The following is a 23,358-nucleotide window of genomic DNA, read 5'->3' as shown; positions in this document are numbered from 1 at the left end:
AAAATATCCTTTGGACTTTTAATATCCAGGAGCAGGGAACCATGCATTAAAGGTACTGAGCTGTTGATCCCCAAACCTATTCCTCCTCATTGCCATCCTTCACACGCCCATAACATCATCAGTATCCAAAACTGTGTAATTCCCAGGAATGTGCAGTCAATCCTTGTGGGATCACATGACCAATTGGAAATACATTTCCATTGAGGAAACATGGAAAACACATTGCCAGTTTGAAAAGAGATGCCTTTGTTCTGTATGATTTTAAAATGGGAAAACTCGCAAAGCTGCTGAGAAAGTACTTGGCATGTAATTAAGCGAGCTTTCAGTAATTACATTAGATCTTTTTGGATATATGAACCACTCAAATTGCCACTTATTGGAAAATGTGTGCTTTGCTCTTGGGAGAAAGGTTAAATACTGTACTCCTATTTACCAAGAGAAAATCTGCAGACGTTGGAAATCCGAGCAACACACATGAAGGCTTTTGGCCCAAGACATCAACTAGTCCTGCCGAAAGGTTTCGGCCCAAAACATCGACTGCGTTCTTTTCCTAGATGCTGCCTGGCCTGCTGAATTCCTCCAGCAATTTGTGTGTGTTGCTCAAATATTCCTGTTTATAGTTATTAGGAAGACATATTTGAATAATATTTCATGAAAACTTGCCAATTTGTTAAATGAGAACCGTAAAGTGAGTGAGGCTTCCTGTTAGCTTATTATTATTTGCTTATTTAAGTGAGCAAACTCCAGGAGACATTGATCCTTTTCAGTTCAACACTCGAGTGATTCATTTGCATTGTGCCAGTTGCTTGGCCAGCATTATGTCAATCTGAGGCCAATTTGGCAAGTGTTGCACTTGTTGATATTTATATCCTGAGTCACATGAACCATCATTTTGAGAAGAGTATTATCACTTGGGAAGCTCCTGTGTTGCAGAAATATGCACAACTGACAGATTATTTCTGAAATTAAAACTAACCAAAACTGGTGTTCACCAAAGCAGCTAATGCCACTTGTTCAAATCGACTGGAAGATCTGTAGTTTAACAGCAGAAGGAATGTTCCTGCTCTATTTGAAAGGTTTATAAGTTGTTCCTTTGAAGCCAATTGACTTTTGTGCAAGTTTTGTGGAAGTAAATTATTGTTTGGTGTATCCATAGCTTGCTACAATGTGCAGGGCCGGTCGAGTGTCCAGTAGCAAAAGCAAATTCTATACTTTCATTTCAAGGCTTTGATAAATTCTATGTTATTCCTTGTTTGGGTTTCTACTCCAAAAGGAAAATGAGAAATATAGACCAGGGGAGTCTGCTGGAATGCAGAAGAACAGAGATCCTGACAGTATCCATTGAGATTTTCCAGGATTTATCTCACCTGTAGGAGGAACAGTAATACATCAGAGGATGAAGAGCCAATTTGAGATTCTCTTTGAAACATAACACTACAGTTACAATTACTGCCACAGAGCAGGTCCAGACCATGTTGCCAATGGCTGTTGCCACAACAAGCATTCTCTTCCATGCACCACCCACAACAGTGGACCTGCTTCTGCCAGCTCACCAAGTGGACGACATCATTTGCACTAGCAGCATGCAGTAATCACTAACTCAGGAGCGGCATGAAGTTGAAATACTGCTTGTATTAGAAGCAAGTGACACCGGTTAAAATCACATTGCTGTGTTTATACTCATTCTCATTTATCCTGCAAGAACCTTTTTTTCTAAATTCATATATACACCAGTGTTAGAGAGCTTGAGTATAGCATCACAAATTTTTATCCAGATGGAAATGTTGCATTAAGGCCTCCACCTTTTAAGTTTTGTCAGCAGTTCTGCATTAAAATATTTCTTCTTAGCATAAGTGCTGGAAAATATCAAAGCTGCTGAATATTCATAAGATCTAGAATTTCCTAGGCAAGCTTTGTCAACTCCCTATAGGGTGTAGTGGCAGAGCAAAAGTTTGTTGAGATTCCTTTCAACTTCTTCTGGAGAATTAATTCTCAAAAGCTGATCACTGATCCAAACATTCAAAGAGTTGAATTGTGAAATTGAGTGAAAGAAGGGTCTTGAGATGTGGGTGGGACAGAACAAGTCCAATGCACAGAATTCCATTGGAAACCCTTGAGAGGCTGTAATGTCAACCTCCACCATGCTGACTGCTGAAGCTATCAACATTTGTTAACGTTGATAGCTTCAGTTATTACAATCATGAGAAATCCTGTAAATGTTGGAAACCCAAAGCAACACAAACAAACTGCTGGAGGAACTCAGCAGGTCAGACATCATCTACAGCAATGAGTGAACAGTCAAGGTTTCAAGCTGAGACCCTTCTTCAGGACTAGAAAGGAATTATTTTTAATGGTAATGAGTTCATATATTTTAAATGATGTGTCTTAAATCTTCACATGAGGTGATACAAATTGAGTATGAAGTTTTCTTTGAAATATAGCAGTTATAACCACTGCCACTGAGTAGCACCAGGAACACTTTGACAATGGCTGTTGTGTGGTTTTTTATGCTGCTAACCTGTTTTCTCCCCCCACTACACTGTAGTTCCTGCTCTAACGAATAGGCTCAAGATTCATGTGCTAAATTAAAAAGAGGTGACTGCTTCAACAGCTAAGTGAATATGAGGGCTTTGCTATCATTTTAAGGTTTTCAGGGGAGGGGGACACCAGTCAAGATCCTGCAGCCTGCTTTGTTTCATCACCGGACTTTACTTGAAGTTTCGAAAGCTGGATCATGAGCAACAACTAGTCCTCATGAAACAGACCTGAGGCTCCAACCCCAAAATGTCCAGGAGGCTTTTGGATAGCTCACTGCTGCTAAAGTCACTAAACAGTTTTTAAATATCTCCAACAATAATAAATAAATGAAAACAGTACGTAAAATAATGAGGAGTCAGCAAAGCACATATCTGTACATCTGTCACTACATGTAGGTTATGCGCTTTCTTTTCCTTGTGCAAGAACTGCTGGGCTCTACTATTAAGGTCAGTGAGGGCACCAGCAACAGAATGGAAGGACAGATGTGCAGGTGTCTGGCCTTCTGCTGGTTTCTAACTTCCACTTTGTTACATACATTTCTTGAATTCAGAGAAGGTGACCCACGAGAAAGACATTAAAGGAGACAATGGCACCTGACAGCGAACCCTTTGCTTGCATCTTCAGAAACAGCTCTATTTCCATCTTTAATATCTCTATTTTTCCCTTTCAGGGTTCTTTTGAAGACCATAACTTGGAGTTACCCACTGACTTCGGTTCATTGAGGGAATGGGATCTGCTCTTGGGATTTCATGACTGGTTGCTATTTGATATGCCAAAGATGCAGCCTAAGAGATTAGCTTGCCTACCGAGTTTGGGGATCTCGTGGCTCTGGAGACGGGCGGACTGAAGGTCGGTGTCCTGGCAGGAGATTGGTGTGTCATGGGAGACGGAAAATCTCTGGCTGTGGGCCCAGAGACCCGAGATCTTTGGGCACAGAGTTCGGAAAAAGCGACGTAACAGACTTTTAACATCGTAAACCAGCAAATTGTTTGTTATGTCTTCCCTCTCGCTGTGAAATGGAGACATCTCTTTCTCCCTTATTAAGGAGAGAGAGAGCCTGTGGTATGTCGAATACCGGGTGAACGAGTAGTCTTTGGGGTACTGCAAGTCTGTGTCTTTGCTGTTGCTTTGCTGCACGCTTGAGTGCACAGTGGTGTGTGCCGATGTTTTCTTTTTGCTGGTGGCGGAGGGGGGAATGTTGCTTTGCTACTGCTTACACATGGGAGGGGAGAGCAGGGGGGTGGGTCTGTGGGGTTCTAACATTTACCTGTCATTCATTCTTTGGGGGCACTCCTCTGTTTTCATGGATGGTAGCCAAGAAAATGCATTTCGGGATGTATATTGTATACATTTCATTGATGTTAAATGCATCTTTGAAACCTTGAAACCTTTGAAATTATTTTTTTGTGGAGCTGTTAACTAAGTAAGATTCAGGCTTTTCAATCTCCATACAACTTGGGTAAAGTTAGATAACAAAACAATTGTGATAACCCTTTTGGAAACTTTGTTATTTTTTCCTTGGATACATAATTCTGAAAGGAACTAGTGTAGAGCTCTTTTTGCTTTTGTCTCTCTATCTAAAACGCTTGCTCTCATCCACACAGGTATGATAATTAATAAGCAATTATTTTTTGCCCCATTACCACCATCTGATCGGATAAATGTGTCAGCCATATGCCATATTTTGCTCAACATTTGCCAGAGTCCACACAACTGCTGGAACAAGGAAGAAGAAAGACTGGAGCAAATGAAAAGCAAACATAAACCTGTTTAAACAAAATATTTGCAATAGCATTGATTTTCACTCTATGTGGTCCTTGTCTCAAGTTGTATGCTATGGCAAATGGCTAAGAAGGCCTGCCACATTTATTGAACAAGTAGCACATACCACAAAGAAGTGCAGTTGTGATTATTTTGGATCAGTTCCTCTGAACACATATCATAACCCACTTGGGAATGTGATTGCATTATATACTTTTGGAATAAGAAAAGAATGATGTATGAAAATAGCCAGTAGGTACTGTATGAAAACTGGAACAGAATTATGGTAAATCAGAATATGCTACAGTGGGGTGCTGTAGCGTTTACATTTCAAGGTGTCAGAGATCAGAGTTCAATCCCAGCATCCTCTGTGAGGAGTCTCTGTACATCCTCCCTGTGGAATGCGTGGGTTTTCTCCGGGTCCTCGTGTTTTCTCCCACAGTCTAAAGATACACCAGGTAGGTTAATTGGTCATTGGAAATTGTCCCGTGACTGTATTAGCGTGAAATCATGATTGTTAGGGTTCGCTGGGCAGCACGGCTTGAAGGGCCAGAAGGGCCTATTCCACATATATCTCGAACTAAAATAAGTAAATAATATATTTCATTTTATTTTTTTTAATGCATTGGTTTATATAATAACATATTGAAAGACAAAGAGTGTATATGAGCTAAGCGGAATAGATTATTAAAATAAATAATCTTTTAGACATAAAACAATAAAAAGGGGATAAATAAATGAGATATAACCAGGCTGGTTTTGTCCCAGAAAATATAACATAGCTGAAATAGCATTCATCTGGTCATGCGAATAGTACTGTATCACATTCCTGACATGAACCTGTAGCTGGAGGATGGGCTTCAGGAAACATAGAAACATAGAAAACCTACAGCACAATACAGGCCCTTTGGCCCACAAAGCTGTGCCGAATATGTCCCTACCTTAGAAATTACTAGGGTTACCTGTAACCCTTTATTTTTCTAAGCTCCATGTACCTATCCAAAAGTTTCTTAAAAGATCCTAGCGTATCCACCTCCACCACCATTGCCGGCAGCCAATACCACGCACTCACCACTCTCTGCGCAAAAAACTTACCCCTGACATCTCCTCTGTACCTACTCCCAAGCACCTTAAACCTGTGCCCCCTTGTGGCAGCCATTTCAGCCCTGGGAAAAAGCCTCCTACTATCCACAAGATCAATGCCTCTCATCATCTTACACACCTCTATCAGGTCACCTCTCATCCTCTGTTGCTCCAAGGAGACAAAGGCCGAATTCTCTCAACCTGTTTTCATAAGGCATGCTCCCCAATCCAGGCAACATCCTTGTAGATCTCCTCTGCACCATTTCTATGGTTTCCACATCCTTCCTGTAGTGAGGTGACCAGAACTGAGCACAGTACTCTGTGGTGTCTGACCAGGGTCCTATATAGCTGCAGCATTACCTCTTGGATCCTAAGTTCAATTCTACAATTGATGACGGCCAATACACCGTATGCCTTCTTAACCACAGAGTCAACCTGCACAGCTGCTTTGAGCGTCCTGTGGACTCAGACCCCAAGATCCTTCTGATCCTCCACACTGCCAAGTGTCTTACCATTAATACTATAATCTGCCAACATATTTGACCTACCAAAATGAACCACTTCACACTTATCTGAGTTAAACTCCATCTGCCACTCTGGGAAGTTGTCTGCTGGGCTATTTACTATAGTGTAATTGCCTCTGACTGTCTCTTCCAGCCACAGTTCTATGTGACTTATCCAGTCATATTTCTGGGTGGTATTGATGCAGAATGTTGATGATAGTGATCATAGAAGATGGCTTGACTTTTCCCAGCAAAGTTATAAAGTGCAGAAAAGGGCCTATTGGCCCAAAAGCTCCATGCTGACCAAAATGCCCCACCCAATCTAATGATTTTGCCAGAATGTTTCCCATTACCTTCTAAGCTTTTTCAATCCATGTACCTGTCCAAATGTATTTTACAAGTCTTTGTTGTACCTGCCTCAAAATCTTTTTCTAGCAGGTGATTCCACCTTTGCATAGATACTACTCCTTGTGTAAAAAAGTTGCAAAAAGATGCTCCTCAGGTTTTTAAATCTTATCCCATCAAACAAACTGTATCAATTTAACTAACTCTCCTTGGATTCCATCCAAACTAACCTTGCAGAGATAGTTCTTGCCTGGCCCTTACGTGGTTTGAATGTTATTAGACATTTATCAGCCTGCTGAATATTGCCTGGACTTCATCATATGAGCATATTGCAAGGCCAATCATCAAGAAATTGTATAAAACTGAACTTGTGAATTGCTCATCACCAGCTAAATGGTTTCTAAGCTGTTGCACAGGTTAATTAACCCTTTTCTGAGAGTTTGTAGTTACCTACAAGCCTGACCAGGCAAAGGGTGTGGTTGCTCTTTCCCCAAAGGGCATGAGTGAATCAGTATTTTACAACAATCTAGCAGTTCCATAACCTTTTAAGTAACTTTTTTAAAATTTTAGAGTGATGTAATTAATGTAAAAATACTGTTTGTCTGCCATTTTGGAATTTGAAGCACAGATCATTGGTCAGTATAAAGCAAAATGTCATACAGTTCCTTTCTTGTAACAGCTGGTTTAACTCATTGGTTAAGAAAAAATGACCAGGATACACAAATTCTATATCTACTTCTATGTTACAATTGGTATTAAATACTGATTTGTTAATTTAAACAGCTGTCAGTGCTTTCAATGGAAGCTCTGTGTGTTCACTTAATGACTTGCTGGAAAATTGAACTACGTGAGCAATGGTTATACAACGTTCCGAATAGAACTGCGTATTTCTCAGGACAGTAATTTAAAACACTCCCTGTCATCTCTTACAGTGCAACCTTCTGTGTTTTATACTGAGTATCAGCTCGAAAGCATAAGGCTCTGTACTAGGACTTGAAGAAGTGATTGGCTATTGGTCCTGGCTTTTTTTTATATTCTACTAAGAACCTTAAACTTTCCAGATATTTAAAAAGATCTGTGCATACAAAGAATATAGAAATAATTTAGATGTCCCCTTAACTAAAATCCTGCATAGATGAATATGTGAGACACAAGAAAATGGGAACAAAAGTAAGCCCATCTAGCCCCACAAGCCTACCCTACCATTAGTATGATCATGGCTCATCCATGCTAGCCTTAACATGTGTGCCAGTTCTTGCTTGACCTTTCAAGTATTTATTTATTTACATCTTAATTTTACTCAATGTTCTGTCCTCTACTATTCTCAGATGCAGAGAATTCCTGAAGAAAATTCCACACTTCTCAGTTTAAATGATTGGCCTCTTATTTTATAACTAAACCCGTTGTTCGTGATCCTCCTGCTAGTAAAACCTTCTCACCATCTACCCTGCTCATCTCCCTGTTGATCTCGTATGTTTGAATTCCTCTTCCTCGTACGTTTGTATTTCTCTTTCTTCCAGACTGCAAGGAATACAGACCAAAACTGTCCAGTCTCTCTTGTTTGTTTCAGTTATACTTAAGCATGATTTAAAGATTTTAAAGATTAGCTTTATTTGCCACATGTATATTGAAGCATCAAATCAAATCAGCAAGAATGGTACTGGGCAGCTTGCAAATATCACCACACTTCTGGTGTCAACATAGCATGACTACAACTCAGTAACCCTAAATGTAAATCTTTAGGATGTGGAAAGAAACCAGAGCACTCATAGGGAACTCATGCGGGCATAGGGAGAATGTACAAACTCCTTACAAACAGCAGTGGGTTTATTTGCTTGCAAGATAACTGCATACAATATAGAGAACAAATACATATAGTCTCTTATCAAACTTCAGACACATTTACATGAAGCAGGTTTGCACCGTATTGTTAGTTCAATGCCTCTTATTCTTTATTTCACTTGGGATTTCAAATATATGTTACATAATAAAAAAATATTTAAAAACGTCACTCACAGTAAAATAATGTTTTTACTTCACAACACACATGATTAGAAAGCATATGAACCATTTAAACAAGCAGCTCAGAATGGAAGATCAATCTGATTAACACGAGTTGTTAGGAACCAAGCAAATTGCCCGAGGTAATGATGGGAAAGATTTCCAACTGAGTTTAACAATCACTTGCAGGCTGCTGGTCAAAGGAGCTGCCATGGGATTGCTGAAAACCAGCAAGCTTGTGCAACATGTGGAGGAAGCAGTTTGCTCTAATTAATCATGGTGCTATAGTGCAGCTGTAGGGTCGTGACTCTCCACAAGTTACTAGACCTAAACTGCCAGAATTATATTGAGACAGCTTGTAATTTTATTCAACAGTTTTTATGCTAAATGACCCTGTCACTACTTAGGTTGCATCGTTGGAAGAATGTAATGATTATGGTTCGGTGGATCAACAGCTAGTTTATAGCAGCCTTACGGTGTGGCTTTAAATGAGTCTGAGAATACTCTAAAGGATGTAACAATTTTGAGATATTTTAGCATGGAAGTGAATTCTGGTGGGAATTTCGATGGAGTGTCAATGGTGTCCTACATCCTTAGGCAAAGGCTGAGCATCTATTTTGAATGGTTGCTATGCTACATGACTTTTGTTTGCAAATAAAGTAGTTTTGTTTCAGAACATGTTGATTGGTTCAGTTTATTCTTCGCATTATTAATAAATTTTCATTGTTGCTTTACATTCTCAAGTTTACTGCTGCTTTTTGGGGAAGGAGTAAGTATAGATCAAGTGAAAGTTAGATACAGAAATTTACATAATTCAGGTTTATTTTGTTCATTATGTGGCATGTGAAAAGCAAGTATTTATTGTTCATCTTTATTTGCTTTTAAATTGTGCTATTCTTCTTGTGAACTGTTGCACATGGATTTCCAAAAAGTTTGATCCAGCTACAATGAAAGTGCAGCAGTCTGTGACACTGCCTCACAGGTCTCAGGACCCAACTTCAATCCTGACCACAGGTGCAGTCTTGGAATAGCTTGCACATTCTAACTGTGACCATATGGTCCTTCAGGTTTTCTGGTTTCCTTTTATATCCAAAAAGTTGTGCTGGTGGGTTGCTTCATTATTGTAAATTATCCCTTAGAACAGTTCATGGAAATTGACGTGGAATTGAGTGTTTCAGGGAGATAGAGAATGAATGTGCCTAATTGCTCCCCATGGAACTAGCTTTTAGACTAAATGGCCTCCTTCTATGTTGTATGTGAATTGGAAGGTAAATCGTTCCATGCCTTTCTACCCTTGTCCTTGACGGTGGAGGTTGTGGGTTTGGGATATATACTGGAATGGCCTTGGGGTAAATGTAGTGGATTTTACAGGTGGTACATGTAGGAGTCTGTATGTGAGCAATTAATGTTTTTGCTGCTTCATGGTCTTCTAATCAAATAGGCTGTTTGGTGACAAGCTTGAATCTTTGGGAGCAATACTCCTAATTTGTACTCTCTAGATTGTGGGAATGTTTTGGGGTTCCTGGAGTTGAGTCATTCTTCACATACCCATCTTTATTCTGGCATTTTCCACCTTCCTTTCCAGTCCTGATAAAGGGTCTTGGCTCAAAACGTCAACTGTTTATTAATTTCCATAGGTGCTGCTAGGCCTACTGAGTTCTTGTAGCATTTTGTGTGTGTTTCTTTGGATTTCCAGAAACTGCAGAACTTCCTCTGTTTATGACCAAACTACAGTTTTAACGTGGTTGATGGACTTGAAATTCTGGACCTCAGGATCTTATCGGTTGTGCATCGAAACTTACAGTGAATGTATAATTTACATCAAGTCAAACCTACAAGAATTGTGCTGAGCAAACTGTAAGTGTGGCCACACTTCCAGCACCAACATAGCATACATACAACTCACTATCCTTAACTGTACATCTTTGGAACATTGGACAAAACTGGAGTACCTGGAAGAAACCCACGTGGTCATGGGGCGAACATACAAACTCTTTACGGATAGTGGCAGGAATTGAACCCCGAACTTACAGCTGCTATGCTACCATGCCACCCACTCCCTGGAACTTCAGTGGTGTAAATGTTAATAACCCATGGCTGAATGTGGTCTACCTCTTGTTGTAAGCATGGACTGCTTCATTTTCTGATTGAGTGCTGTGAATAGAATTAAACAATGTGCAATTATCAACAAATATTTCCACCTCTCACTGTATCTTAGATGGAAGATAATTTATTAAGCAGCTGAAGATGGTTAGGAGTAAGACACACTCTTCTGAGCAACTCCTGAAATCCTTCCTAGGGCTGAGAATGATTCGTGAACCACTGCTACCATCTCCTTTGTGTGAAGTATGATTCCAACCATTGCCATTTTTTCTCCTTTCTGTCAATTAACTTTGGTTTACCTGCCACATTCAGTTAAATACTCTCTTAATACAAAGACTTTCCTCAGTTCTGAAATTCAGATTTTAACTTCATTTTGGACAATGGCTATAATGAGGTCTGATGTAGAAAAGATGTAGTGAAACCCAAACTGGAATTCAGTGGACAAGTTATGAAAGGGTATGTGCCCTTTATTGATATTACCTTCAATTACCTCACCAATAATTAATTATAAGTCTTTTTTTTGTGAACAGGAGTTATCTGGACAATTTGCCCGTTCTGAAACTTGACTGGAGCAGTCTGACTGTCCAAGTCTGCAGTACTGTAACCAGATGTTGTCTGACTCTTCACTGTAACCAGTGTTCTCAGCCATTTCCTGATATCACAAGCCTGAATTATCTGGAAACTGGCTTCTGTTTGAAGAAGCCTGAATTGGGATAATGCTTGAGGTATAATGGACTGAATGCAGAATGTATATAGTGCCACTAAACTGGAGCTGAGTGACTACAGGAATTGTGCATGAATAAGTAAGTGAAATCTGATGCCTGGAATACAGTATGTTGGCTGATTGATATATGTTCATCAACTCTTCTCGGCATTTCTCCTGACAAGTGATCAGAAGCTAGATTTCATTTGTAACCTCAAAGATTTAAGTAATATGTAATGTGAACCTAAAACATATTACTTTAGTAGTGAAACTATGGGGTAAGTACTCAATATTCTGTCTGGTTGTAATACTTGGCCAACTTTTGTGCATAATCTAAACTCTCTGATATTCAACTCCAGTGATTTAAATCCAAATGAAACTTATGTACTTTCTACTGTTTTATATCCAGATGTAACATGATAATCCAAGGCGATGCCCCTCTGAAGGTCCAGTTTCCACTTGTTTGACATTTGTTTGCTAAAGGTGGTAACTGATCAGAATATGTTTGTACATTGTGTGTCCCAGCAGGGAAGCACGCACCACTGTCCTAAACTTGTAACTCAGGGAACCAGTTATATTTACCTACTTCTCATCTGGAATCTTTTCTTTGATGAAACTCCTGTCACACCTTTTTGTTCAAACTGAGAACTCCACCTGTCACGAGGATGCAACTGAGCTCAGTTTAAATCAAAACAAGGTTCGTGGTCTCTCCCTGGAAGTGTCTGTAAAAAAGATGTAAAATGGTTGCAGAGGACAGCAAATGCTCCCATCAGCATACTATTACCAGTTAATATGTGGCTGAGTATATAAGTATTCTTTTTGTTTTGTTTTAGGTGTTTCTTTATATCACCTTCCCAATATGTTCTGCTAAAATTTGAATCCTCTCCCTTGTCAACAGTAGCAGCGTCCAGAAGCCCCCTGCTGCCCCCTTATGTCAAGGGTAGCAATGATCCATGTGACATGAAAGACACTGGTAATGCCAAATACATCAGTGCTTGTTGAAGGATCTCAGCCCTAAACATTGACTATTAATTCCCCTCCATAGATGCTGCCAGACTTGCTGAGGTCCTCCAGTATTTTGTGTGTATTTCTCAAGGTTTTCAACATCTGTGGAATCTCTTGGGAGCATGTTTTTGAATTTTTTGTTTGTCCGCCTAGTTATTGTTGTAATTGCTAATTTTACCAAAAGTTTGTACTCCAGCTTAAAGGCAGAGAATGTTTTGATGGAGCACAGGCATCAGTACAGACCTATTTAGCAATGTGGCCTTTTCCTGTTCTGTACAAATTATTATAATTCTATATAAGGAAAATACAATTATTTTTATCATTAAAGAAAACTTCCTTTTCCTGCTCCACTCAGTGCTAACAACTGAAATTACCAGGACCTGACTATAGTTGCTTTACTGTTGAGCAGTTTTGTTTCTGTTATTTCACTTATTATAGGCTGGTTTACCCAATGCAACAGAAATTCCAAACTAATGGACATCATGTCTGCAGACTGCAGATGTTTCTTTTGGCGACCAAAATTTTGATAAATATTTGATTACATTTTATATTACATCCCAGTTGAGCCAATTGCTAAATGATTAAGTTTCAAAAACTTAGAATGTCTGTACTTTGTCAGATTTTCCACATTATGCCTATGGTAAAATCTTTTGAATCTCAATAGCCTTGAAAGTGACATCATCCTTTGCCTGCATTACTTTGCTTGAAATATAGCTTTAATGATTAACGCAAAAAAAACATTGAAGAACCTGAGAAATGGTCATGCCCAGTATCCAGTTAAGCAAATATAAAGGCATCAAATTTAATGAAGAGTTTTCTCAATGGGTCCCCAGGATTCTTGAATAATCTAAAAGGATCCAATGGGTTAAAACAGTCTACAATTCACACCTTAGTCATAAACTGCTTTGTTTACGACTTTCAGAGTCAGAATCAATTTTATTATCATTGATATATGCCATGGAATTACTTGTTTTGCATTGTCTTCAATGATTGGTGCAGCTTCCTTGAAGCACCATGTCTTGAAGATGTTCTCAGTGGTGGAGAAGGGTCTGCCTGTGAAGGAACTGCTTAGAACTCCTTGAGTCTTCAAATCTCTGTAGCCACATTGCAATCTCCCTCCCCCTCCACCTCACGCTCTCCCTCTCCCTCCCCCTCCCTTCACCCACCTCCTCGAATCCTCCTCCCCATCCCCCTCCCCCCTCTCCCCTCTCCCCTCTCCTCCCTCCTCTCTCTCTCTCTTCTTTCTCTCTCTCTCTCTCTCTCTCTCTCTCTCTCTCTCTCTCTCTCTCTCTCTCTCTCTCTCTCTCTCTCTCTCTCTCTCTCTCTCTCTCTCTCTCTCTCTCTTTCACATTCACCCCACCTCACTCACTCTCTCTGTAGGTAACAGTGAATGGAAGAAATAATTAACTCAGAAGGCTTGTGGCATACTGGCCTTCATTAGTCAGGGCACCGAGTACAGAAGATGGGATGTTCTGTTGCAGTTGTACATTATGGAGAGAGGGTGAGCAGCCTTAGACTTTATTCATTGGAGCTTAAGAGAATGACAGGTGATCTTATGATGATGGATTAAATCACGAGTGGAACTGATAGGTTGAATGCACATTTTTTTACCTATACTTGGGGAATGAAAAGCTAGAGGGTATAGGTTTGAAAGATTTACTAGGAACCCAAGGGACAACTTTTTCATGAAGAGGGTGGTCCCTATGTGGAATCAACTACTAGCAGAAGTTGTTGAGGCAGACATGTTAATAGCAGTGAAAAGACACTTGGACCGGTATATGGATGAGCAAATTTTAAACGGTTATAGGCCAGAGGCAGGCAAACAGGACTAGCATAGATTGGCACCTTGGCTGGCATAGACTGAAGTTGGGCTGAAGGCCTGTTTCCATGCTGTATGATTCTGAATAAAAACAGATTGTCTGCCTAATTGGGCAGAAGAAATTGCATTTGTAATTCAACCTAGAGAACTGTGCAGTAATGCACTGTGCACGGCAAGAAGTCAAGAAAATATGCAATAAATAGTTCAATTATAACTGGTCTACAAGAACAGAGGACTCCTGAATTGTATGTGCATGGATATCGGTACTGGACAATAAGATTGTTAAAAATATATATAGGATTCTAGCACTTATTAGCTAAGACACATAATATAAGAGGAGGCTGGTGGTGGGAGGAAGTATCAATGTTAGAAATGTATGCAATTATATTTGGCCTATACCTGTGTACTGTGAATTGTGCACAGTTCTAGTAATCACACTACAGGAAAAATACGATTGCTTTATCAAAGCTGAAAAAGTGATTTATCAACATATAGTCTGGCTTGGAAAACTGAGGTCATGAGGAAAGATTGGATAAGCTGGAATTGTTCCCTTTGGAACAGATTGGAGCTGAGGAAGGATTGATTGAGATGCATGAAGTTTTAAAAGTCCTGGACAGAGTACTGAATAAGGAACTTGTCTCTTAACAGACAGGCCAGGGACTGAAGGGCAGAGATTGTAGAGTAATTGGTAGAAGGATTAGGAAGGAGGTGAGAGAAAAATAATTTGCTGAGCAGATAGTTGGGTAGTTGGGGTATAGAACTCACTGCATGAGAAGATGAGAGTGGCACATGTCCTCTTCACCAGAAATGTACCTGGATGTGTTTTTATATAGAGCCATAACTGTAGAGTTGTGGATGGTGCTCAAAAGTGAAATTAAACTGAGTAGCATATTTTCAGGAAACACAAACAGAATAGGATAACTATCCTTGTATGTCATAAATTTTGTGTGTTTCTCTGGTAGTGTTCAGAAGATGGGTCTTTGTTTCGGTTTAGTATCCTGTGATGTGACTGTGCTCTGAACATGCATAATGAATCCGGATATAGGTCAGTCTTCGAATGCTCCAGACACACACTGGGAGCACATTTGGTGAAACTCAATCCCATCAGCTCACAATTGTCTGGATATTCATTTTATTGTTCAGAAACTCAACAACTGGAGAATGTGGAATTTAATCGTATTTAGTCCATTTTTATTTGTTATGTCTTAAAGGAGTAGAACTGGATATTAGAAAAGATACGTAAACTTGTGCAGGAAGCTAATTAAACCAAATCTGGGGTTCTGTACATAATTCCATTCCTTGTTTTATAAAAATGCACTGGAAATGATCCAAGAAAGATTTATTAGAATGGCCATAGGAGTAACCAGATATTATGCTCTTTTCTCTGGAAAGTAGCCTACTAAGAAGTGACCTGACAGAGATGTTTAAGTTTAGGAAATTATTTAACAGGGTGAACATTATATGTTCATGTTTGTATGAAAATCAGGTTTAGAAGAGATAAATATAAATAACTCACAAATGAATACAGGAGGAAAATATGGTCAAAATATATCTATCAGTGAGCAGTTAACATATAGTAACATGGAGGCATATATGGGAAAGTGGAGCATTCAAGTGAGGCAGAAATAAGTAGAAGGATTTATAATATGATTTTGTGAAGGATGGGTGAAGGGTCAAGCTGAGCATAACATGTTGGGTCCAAAAAACCTGTTCTTATATTCCCCATCTTTTTATTTGTTTTAAGTCATTTGCAGGTTCTGATAAACGTTTTTAAAATTGGGCTTCATAAGTGGCTGCACTGGGTACAGAAGGGAGGGAGCAATGATTGACTTTTATTAAACCAGGATTGGTTTAATGAAGATTTCTCTCTAGTTCTGGTCACCATAAATGCAAGGGCATCAAAGGAAATGCAGAGCGAGCTTACCAGAATTGTTCAGGGGAAATGGGTTTGTCTAAGGGGATAATGGTAGGAACTGGGATTGATCTGCATAGTGCAGGAAAGGTTGAAATTTGTGATACATTTTGAAAATAACAAGGCAGTTTATGCATAGAAAATTAATTTCCATTTGTAGGCTATCCAAAAGCAAAAGACGCAGTGTAAGGGGTTTTACTTTCTCTCCATGACCATGTAGGTTTCCTGTGAGTGCTGAAGTTTCCTCCTACATTTCAAATATGTACAGTTAGTGATAGTGAATAGTGATAGTGGGCAGGCTATGTTGGTGCCAGAAGCATGGTAACACTTTTTGGCTGTCCTCAGCGCGATTCTCGGACTGTGCTGGCCATTGATGAAAAACAATGCATTTCACTGTATGTTTCAATGTGTGTTGGTTGTCCGTCATTTCCGATGATGATGTGAACCTGTGCAGGAGGCACTCTATAGCGAAAAAGCCGTTGCACTAGGGCAGTTTCACTCAGCCTCAAAAATCTTGATTTAATGGTACAGAAAATCATCATGACTGGAGAATTCCTCAGCTGCTGTAGAATTCCATGATGCCTTCTGTGCCTTGTCATGCCCTTTACTCTCCAAGAAACATTGCAGCACTGCCTGCCTGGCTGTTGGATCTTGTAGTTGATCTCATTCACCCAGTCCACTGGAACTGGTGTTGCATACTTGGGCAGGCATATCCCTGTCTCACTGAGGGTTGGAAGTTCCCAGCTACCCTCACCTGGTTTAGCCTGCCTGTTGAAGTGGTATACCGGGATGTGGCCACTGTCACATGCAAACAGTTACTTGGACCCACAGGTGACAGCTGGGTGGCAGGTATGTTTCTCATTCTTTAAGAATACATCTCAGTTAATGTATTATTGTTGCTTCAAAGAGTATAGGCTGACCTTGATGCAATGAATTGACTCACAGATGAACTCCTCTACAATGCCAGCAAATAACTGAAAAGGGAAAGCTGTCATTTCAGTGCATAAGAGATGCTGTTTGATAAACATTAAATGGAGAGCCGATTGAGCTGTCTGTTCTTTTCAATGCTGCTTTCATTAGTACAGTTATTCTATTAGGAAAATTATGGAGGCAGCCCATGTTTTTTTTCAAGCTTGGACTTCAAAGTAAAAAGCATGATTAACTACTGTGCTGCATCAAACCTGCTCCAGGACCAATTTTTGCTTTCCCAGCCAACTAAAGGCCTGGGGCTTGCTGTTACCCAGATATCTGATTTTGAAATATCAACTTTAACAATGTAAGTGTGTTTCAAATTCAATATTACTTTTCCATTTTATGTTGAGTAATTTTTTGAAAGCTTGTAAAAACTTCATTTTTCTCCGTAAGTTGTCTTCGACACTTTCTTCCTGCAGACTCTGCACTCACCAGTCTCACCCTCAATAATATTAGCCTCCATCTTAATCTATCAAGTTCTTGCTCCACAACTTGCTCTCCCCTCTTTTGTTTTCTCCCTCAGTATTACCTTGACCTTGCCATCTTTTGTTACCCTGGCACTTCCACATTCTCAATTCAAGTAAGCCAATTTCTGATCATCTTTTTCTATCAGTCTCTACGCTATTTCTTTCTACCTTTCTAGGACCACATACATCCGTTTGTCAATTGAAAAAAGTTCTCTACAATTTCCTATAAAATTTCCATCTCTTTGCTCTTTAACTTTTGCAATCCATTTACTATGACATTCCTGCAGCAACTGATCTACTCAAATAAATGATTTCCTTTAGATTTCATGAACATCATCCCATTAAAATCAGTATTCTTCCTGGTACAGCTCTTATCTTCATACCCTTTCGTCAAAGAATACAGCCTTAAACTCAGAGACAGCTGCTTTAATCATTATGCTAGATTTACAAAAATCGCTTGTGTCACAATGGTATCTGCCAAAACTCCTCACTATTCCAGAAGCATCCATCATCTCTTTTTATAACAAAACGATCTTCTTAAACCATACCCTTGTTTCCTTCATCCTCATGTCCTGCAATGTGAGAGCAGCTCACTGAGATTTAGACAATCCAGTTTCTTATCTCTGTCACCTTGTCATCTTGTGCTGGCTTGCTGAGCCAAATTTCCCTGTATTCTCCCTTTATGAGCACCTGTATTGTTCTCTAACCTATCTTCCCTTGTGTGATCTTCTGTCTTATATGGCAATGAGATCCTCCTCCTGCTCCCTCAATTTACTTCCACCTATGTGCTGAACATACATATTCTTTACCTGACTTTTACATTACCTGATATTATTCATGTTAGTATTTCTCAGATATTGTCATCTCTATTTAAAATCTTCCAACATGAGGTGACTTTAAACTAGAATGGTTGGGGGGTGGGAATTAAATTAAAGAGGCTAGGCGTGAGGAGGTTAGTTCACAACAGGGGGATGGGAACCAGTGCAGAGAGACGGAGGTGTAAAGTGAGGGTAGAAGCAAATAGTACTAAGGAGAAAAGTAAAAGTGGCAGGCTGACAAATCCAGGGCAAGCATTAAAAAGGGCCACTTTTCAACATAATTGTATAAGGGCTAAGAGAGCTGTAAAAGAACGCCTGAAGGCTTTGTGTGTCAATGCAAGGAGCATTCGTAATAAGGTGGATGAATTGAAAGTGCAGATTGTTATTAATGATTATGATATAGTTGGGATCACAGAGATATGGCTCCAGGGTGACCAAGGATGGGAGCTCAACGTTCAGGGATATTCAATATTCAGGAGGGATAGACATGAAGGAAGGGGAGATGGGGTGGCGTTGCTGGTTAAAGAAGAGACTAATGCAATAGAAAGGAAGGGCATAAGCCGGGAAGATGTGGAATTGATATGGGTAGATCTGCGTAACACTAAGGGGCAGAAGACGCTGGTGGGAGTTGTGTACAGGCCACCTAACAGTAGTAGTGAGGTCGGAGATGGTATTAAACAGGAAATTAGAAATGTGTGCAATAAAGGAACAGCAGTTATAATGGGTGACTTCAATCTACATGTAGATTGGGTGAACCAAAAAGGTAAAGGTGCTGAGGAAGAGGATTTCTTGGAATGTATGCAGGATGGTTTTTTGAACCAACATGTCGAGGAACCAACTAGAGAGCAGGCTATTCTGGACTGGGTTTTGAGCAATGAGGAAGGGTTAATTAGCAATCTTGTCGTGAGAGGCCCTTTGGGTAAGAGTGACCATAATATGGTGGAATTCTTCATTAAGATGGAGAGTGACATAGTTAATTCAGAAACAAAGGTTCTGAACTTAAAGAGAGGTAACTTTGAAGGTATGAGACGTGAATTAGCTAAGATAGACTGGCAAATGACACTTAAAGGATTGGCGGTGGATATACAATGGCAAGCATTTAAAGGTTGCATGGATGAACTACAACAATTGTTCATCCCAGTTTGGCAAAAGAATAAATCAAGGAAGGTAGTGCACCCATGGCTGACAAGAGAAATTAGGGATAGTATCAATTCCAAAGAAGAAGCATACAAATTAGCCAGAGAAAGTGGCTCACCTGAGGACTGGGAGAAATTCAGAGTTCAGCAGAGGAGGACAAAGGGCTTAATTAGGAAGGGGAAAAAAGATTATGAGAGAAAACTGGCAAGGAACATAAAAACTGACTGTAAAAGCTTTTATAGGTATGTAAAAAGGAAAAGACTGGTAAAGACAAATGTAGGTCCCCTACAGACAGAAACAGGTGAATTGATTATGGGGAGCAAGGACATGGCAGACCAATTGAATAATTACTTTGGTTCTGTCTTCATTAAGGAGGACATAAATAATCTTCCAGAAATAGTAGGGGACAGAGGGTCCAGTGAGATGGAGGAACTGAGCGAAATACTTGTTAGTAGGGAAGTGGTGTTAGGTAAATTGAAGGGATTGAAGGCAGATAAATCCCCAGGGCCAGATGGTCTGCATCCTAGAGTGCTTAAGGAAGTAGCCCAAGAAATAGTGGATGCAATAGTGATAATTTTTCAAAACTCGTTAGATTCTGGACTAGTTCCTGAGGATTGGAGGGTGGTTAATGTAACCTCACTTTTTAATAAAGGAGGGAGAGAGAAACTGGGAAATTATAGACCAGTTAGCCTAACGTCGGTGGTGGGGAAACTGCTGGAGTCAGTTATCAAAGATGTGATAACAGCACATTTGGAAAGCAGTGAAATCATCGGACAAAGTCAACATGGATTTGTGAAAGGAAAATCATATCTGACGAATCTCATTGAATTTTTTGAGGATGTAACTAGTAGAGTGGATAGGGGAGAACCAGTGGATGTGGTATATTTGGATTTTCAAAAGGCTTTTGACAAGGTCCCACACAGGAGATTAGTGTGCAAACTTAAAACACATGGTATTGGGGGTAAGGTATTGATGTGGATGGAGAATTGGTTGGTAGACAGGAAGCAAAAAGTGGGAATAAACGGGACCTTTTCAGAATGGCAGGCGGTGACTAGTGGGGTACCGCAAGGCTCAGTGCTGGGACCTCAGTTGTTTACAATATATATAATGACTTGGATGAGGGAATTAAATGCAGCATCTCCAAGTTTGTGGATGACACGAAGCTGGGTGGCAGTGTTAACTGTGAGGAGGATGCTAAGAGGATGTAGAGTGACTTGGATAGGTTGGGTGAGTGGGCAAATTCATGGCAGATGCAATTTAATGTGGATAAATGTGAAGTTATCCACTTTGGTAGCAAAAATAGGAAAACAGATTATTATCTGAATGGTGGCCCATTAGGAAAAGGGGAGGTGCAACGAGACCTGGGTGTCATTATACACCAGTCATTGAAAGTGGGCATGCAGGTACAGCAGGCGGTGAAAAAGGCGAATGGTATGCTGGCATTTATAGCAAGAGGATTTGAGTACAGGAGCAGGGAGGTACTACTGCAGTTGTACAAGGCCTTGGTGAGACCACACCTGGAGTATTGTGTGCAGTTTTGGTCCCCTAATCTGAGGAAAGACATCCTTGCCATAGAGGGAGTACAAAGAAGGTTCACCAGATTGATTCCTGGGATGGCAGGACTTTCATATGAAGAAAGACTGGATGAACTGGGCTGGTACTCGTTGAAATTTAGAAGATTGAGGGGGGATCTGATTGAAACGTATAAAATCCTAAAGGGATTGGACAGGCTAGATGCAGGAAGATTGTTCCCAATGTTGGGGAAGTCCAGAACAAGGGGCCACAGTTTGAGGATAAAGGGGAAGCCTTTAAGGACTGAGATTAGGAAAAACTTCTTCACTCAGAGAGTGGTGAATCTGTGGAATTCTCTGCCACAGGAAACAGTTGAGGCCAGTACATTGGCTATATTTAAGAGGGAGTTAGATATAGCCCTTGTGGCTACGGGGATCAGGGGGTATGGAGGGAAGGCTGGGGCGGGGTTCTGAGTTGGATGATCAGCCATGATCATAATAAATGGCGGTGCAGACTCGAAGGGCCGAATGGCCTACTCCTGCACTTATTTTCTATGTTTCTATGTTTCTATTATCCCTTCCAGGGAGATAAAAAAAAAGAGATGCTGTATTTTGGCAAGCTATAATGCCAGCTCTAATCTTATTTTCATTCGTAAAACCCTGGAATGTGCTAGTGCTCTCTCCCTTGCCCCAGGGCCTGCAAATCCATTTTGAATTGCTGAATCAGTTTCTCCATCAGCCACATTACCAAATGCCTTTCAAATTCTCCAAGATTGACATACATCCTTCTCAACCTGTTTGCATTCACCTGCACTGCCATCCAGATAAATACTTGCCTGCAATGCATTTTTTTCCTTCCCCCTCAACATCCCTCAAATGGCTGCAAGAACTTAACCATGATCTCCTGATTTGCATTAACATGTTGCCACCCATCATTAGTGAAATGTCATCATGTCTCACCTTACCTCAACAACAATGCTCTTCCACAGTTTCCAATTCATTATTTTGTTTCTCCAACATTGTATGTCATATAAACAAAAAGTATCTCAAACTAAATACTAGGGAGCAATTCTAACAACAAATGTGTATCCTCATTCCATCTATGTGAACCCATCAGGACCCTTTGGGGTTCCGGCCCGAAACATTGACTGATCATTTCCACGGATGCTGCCCGACCAGCTGAGTTCCTCCAGCGTGTTGTGAGTGTTGCTTTCACCCCAGCTTCTGCAGTGTATTTTGTGTGAAGGATTAAATTGAGTAGGAGCAGAAGTTAAAATAGAATCACATTGAAGCATTCAAAAGCAAACACTGGAACAGAAATTACTGGATTGTAATAACATCCTCTGCCTGGCTACAGAATGTCTATGCCCAGTAACACCTTGTGTGCTAAGGAATCGCAATTACTCTCTAAAGGCAGTGAACTGTCTCATATCGACCATTCTTGCTCATCTGTATCTCAACAACCAGCTCTTAGCCAGGTGGGAGTACCTGCTTGGCTGAAATATGGAAGGCACAGAATCGGGGTAAATGCTTAGAACAGATAGTTCTTGTAAATGTGAAGAAATTATCTGATGAGGAGATGTGAGGTGTGACTAGTTAAATAGAATCTTAGGAAAAACTACATCCTCAAAGATCTTCTGAGTAAGTGGTAGCTATGGATGCTGTGACAAACGCTCCAATGAAGTCCAACATTACCTAGGGCCATCGGACACAAACTTACATTCCCTTTCCTGACCCACTGCCCAGCGTCCAGTCTGATAATACACACAAAATGCTGGAGCAATCTGCTAAAACTGAATTAGTTACAGTTACAATTCTCTCTCAATGTTGGTTTTAAAAATAGAATAACAATGATAAAAATTGGAATTATTCAAGAGAATCTATGATGTGAATATGAGCAATCTCCAAATGTGAAACATATATGATCAGATCCAAGTCTGATCCAATCCAAGAACCATTGTTGATCAGATCCAAGCATCATTACAGAATTGAGACTGCTCATAAAAATTAAGAAAGAACAATGCTGTAGCTTTAATATAACATCAAGTAGGTCAGTTAAATAATTCATAAAAAAACTCATAAATTTTACATTAAGTTCTGAGGGACTCAAGTAAATCTTGTTTTGCATTTTGAAAATTTAGCGTTAAAACTCGCAGTCACACATTGTTAAACTGTGATGCTTGTAATGTAGAGCTAAATCTCTCTTGTAGATCTTGCATGCAGTCATGACTGACCTTCATTTGCAAGTCTTGTTTCTGCCAATTCCAGTGCCAAGAATTAGGGAAAAAAAAGGAAGATCAACATGACTTTTATATAAACTGCAGATTCAATGTATACCGTAAAATATTTGAAAACTTTTTATAGTGGATAATTTTTCAAAATAATATTTTGTAATGTTTAAATATTAATCTTGAAGTCTTAAGCAAAAAGAAGAGCTGACTGGTGTAGCCTTGCACTTTTATATAAACAACTCCTGTTGACCTGCGGATAATGTTGAAGGTAATGTTAATGGTAATAGCTTTCATTTGTAGAGAAGTCAAAGACCACCATAGTGACAGATATGATCAAAGCTGAAAGGACAGATAAGTACTTAGAAAAGGCAAAGGCTTAGAGAAAGCAGAAGATTGCAGAAAGACCAGAAAATAAAAGGAAAATGTGAAACTCTGATGCAGAGAGGATA

At 39.9% G+C, this 23,358-nt stretch overlaps 1 long non-coding RNA gene across 1 annotated transcript in view; it reads left to right on the top strand.

Annotated features, from left to right (window-relative positions):
• The window catches only part of LOC140195900 (uncharacterized), a 232,532-nt gene extending 228,816 nt beyond the window's left edge, over positions 1–3,716 (top strand). The window contains exon 3 of the long non-coding RNA XR_011885567.1: positions 3,209–3,716. This is a non-coding gene — a long non-coding RNA (uncharacterized lncRNA). The remainder of the gene's footprint in view (positions 1–3,208) is intronic.
• The last annotated feature ends 19,642 nt before the right edge of the window (positions 3,717–23,358 follow it).

Source organism: Mobula birostris, chromosome 4 (assembly GCF_030028105.1).
Source record: "Mobula birostris isolate sMobBir1 chromosome 4, sMobBir1.hap1, whole genome shotgun sequence".
NCBI lineage: Eukaryota > Metazoa > Chordata > Chondrichthyes > Myliobatiformes > Myliobatidae > Mobula > Mobula birostris.
This window is presented reverse-complemented; position numbering and strand designations above follow the sequence as displayed.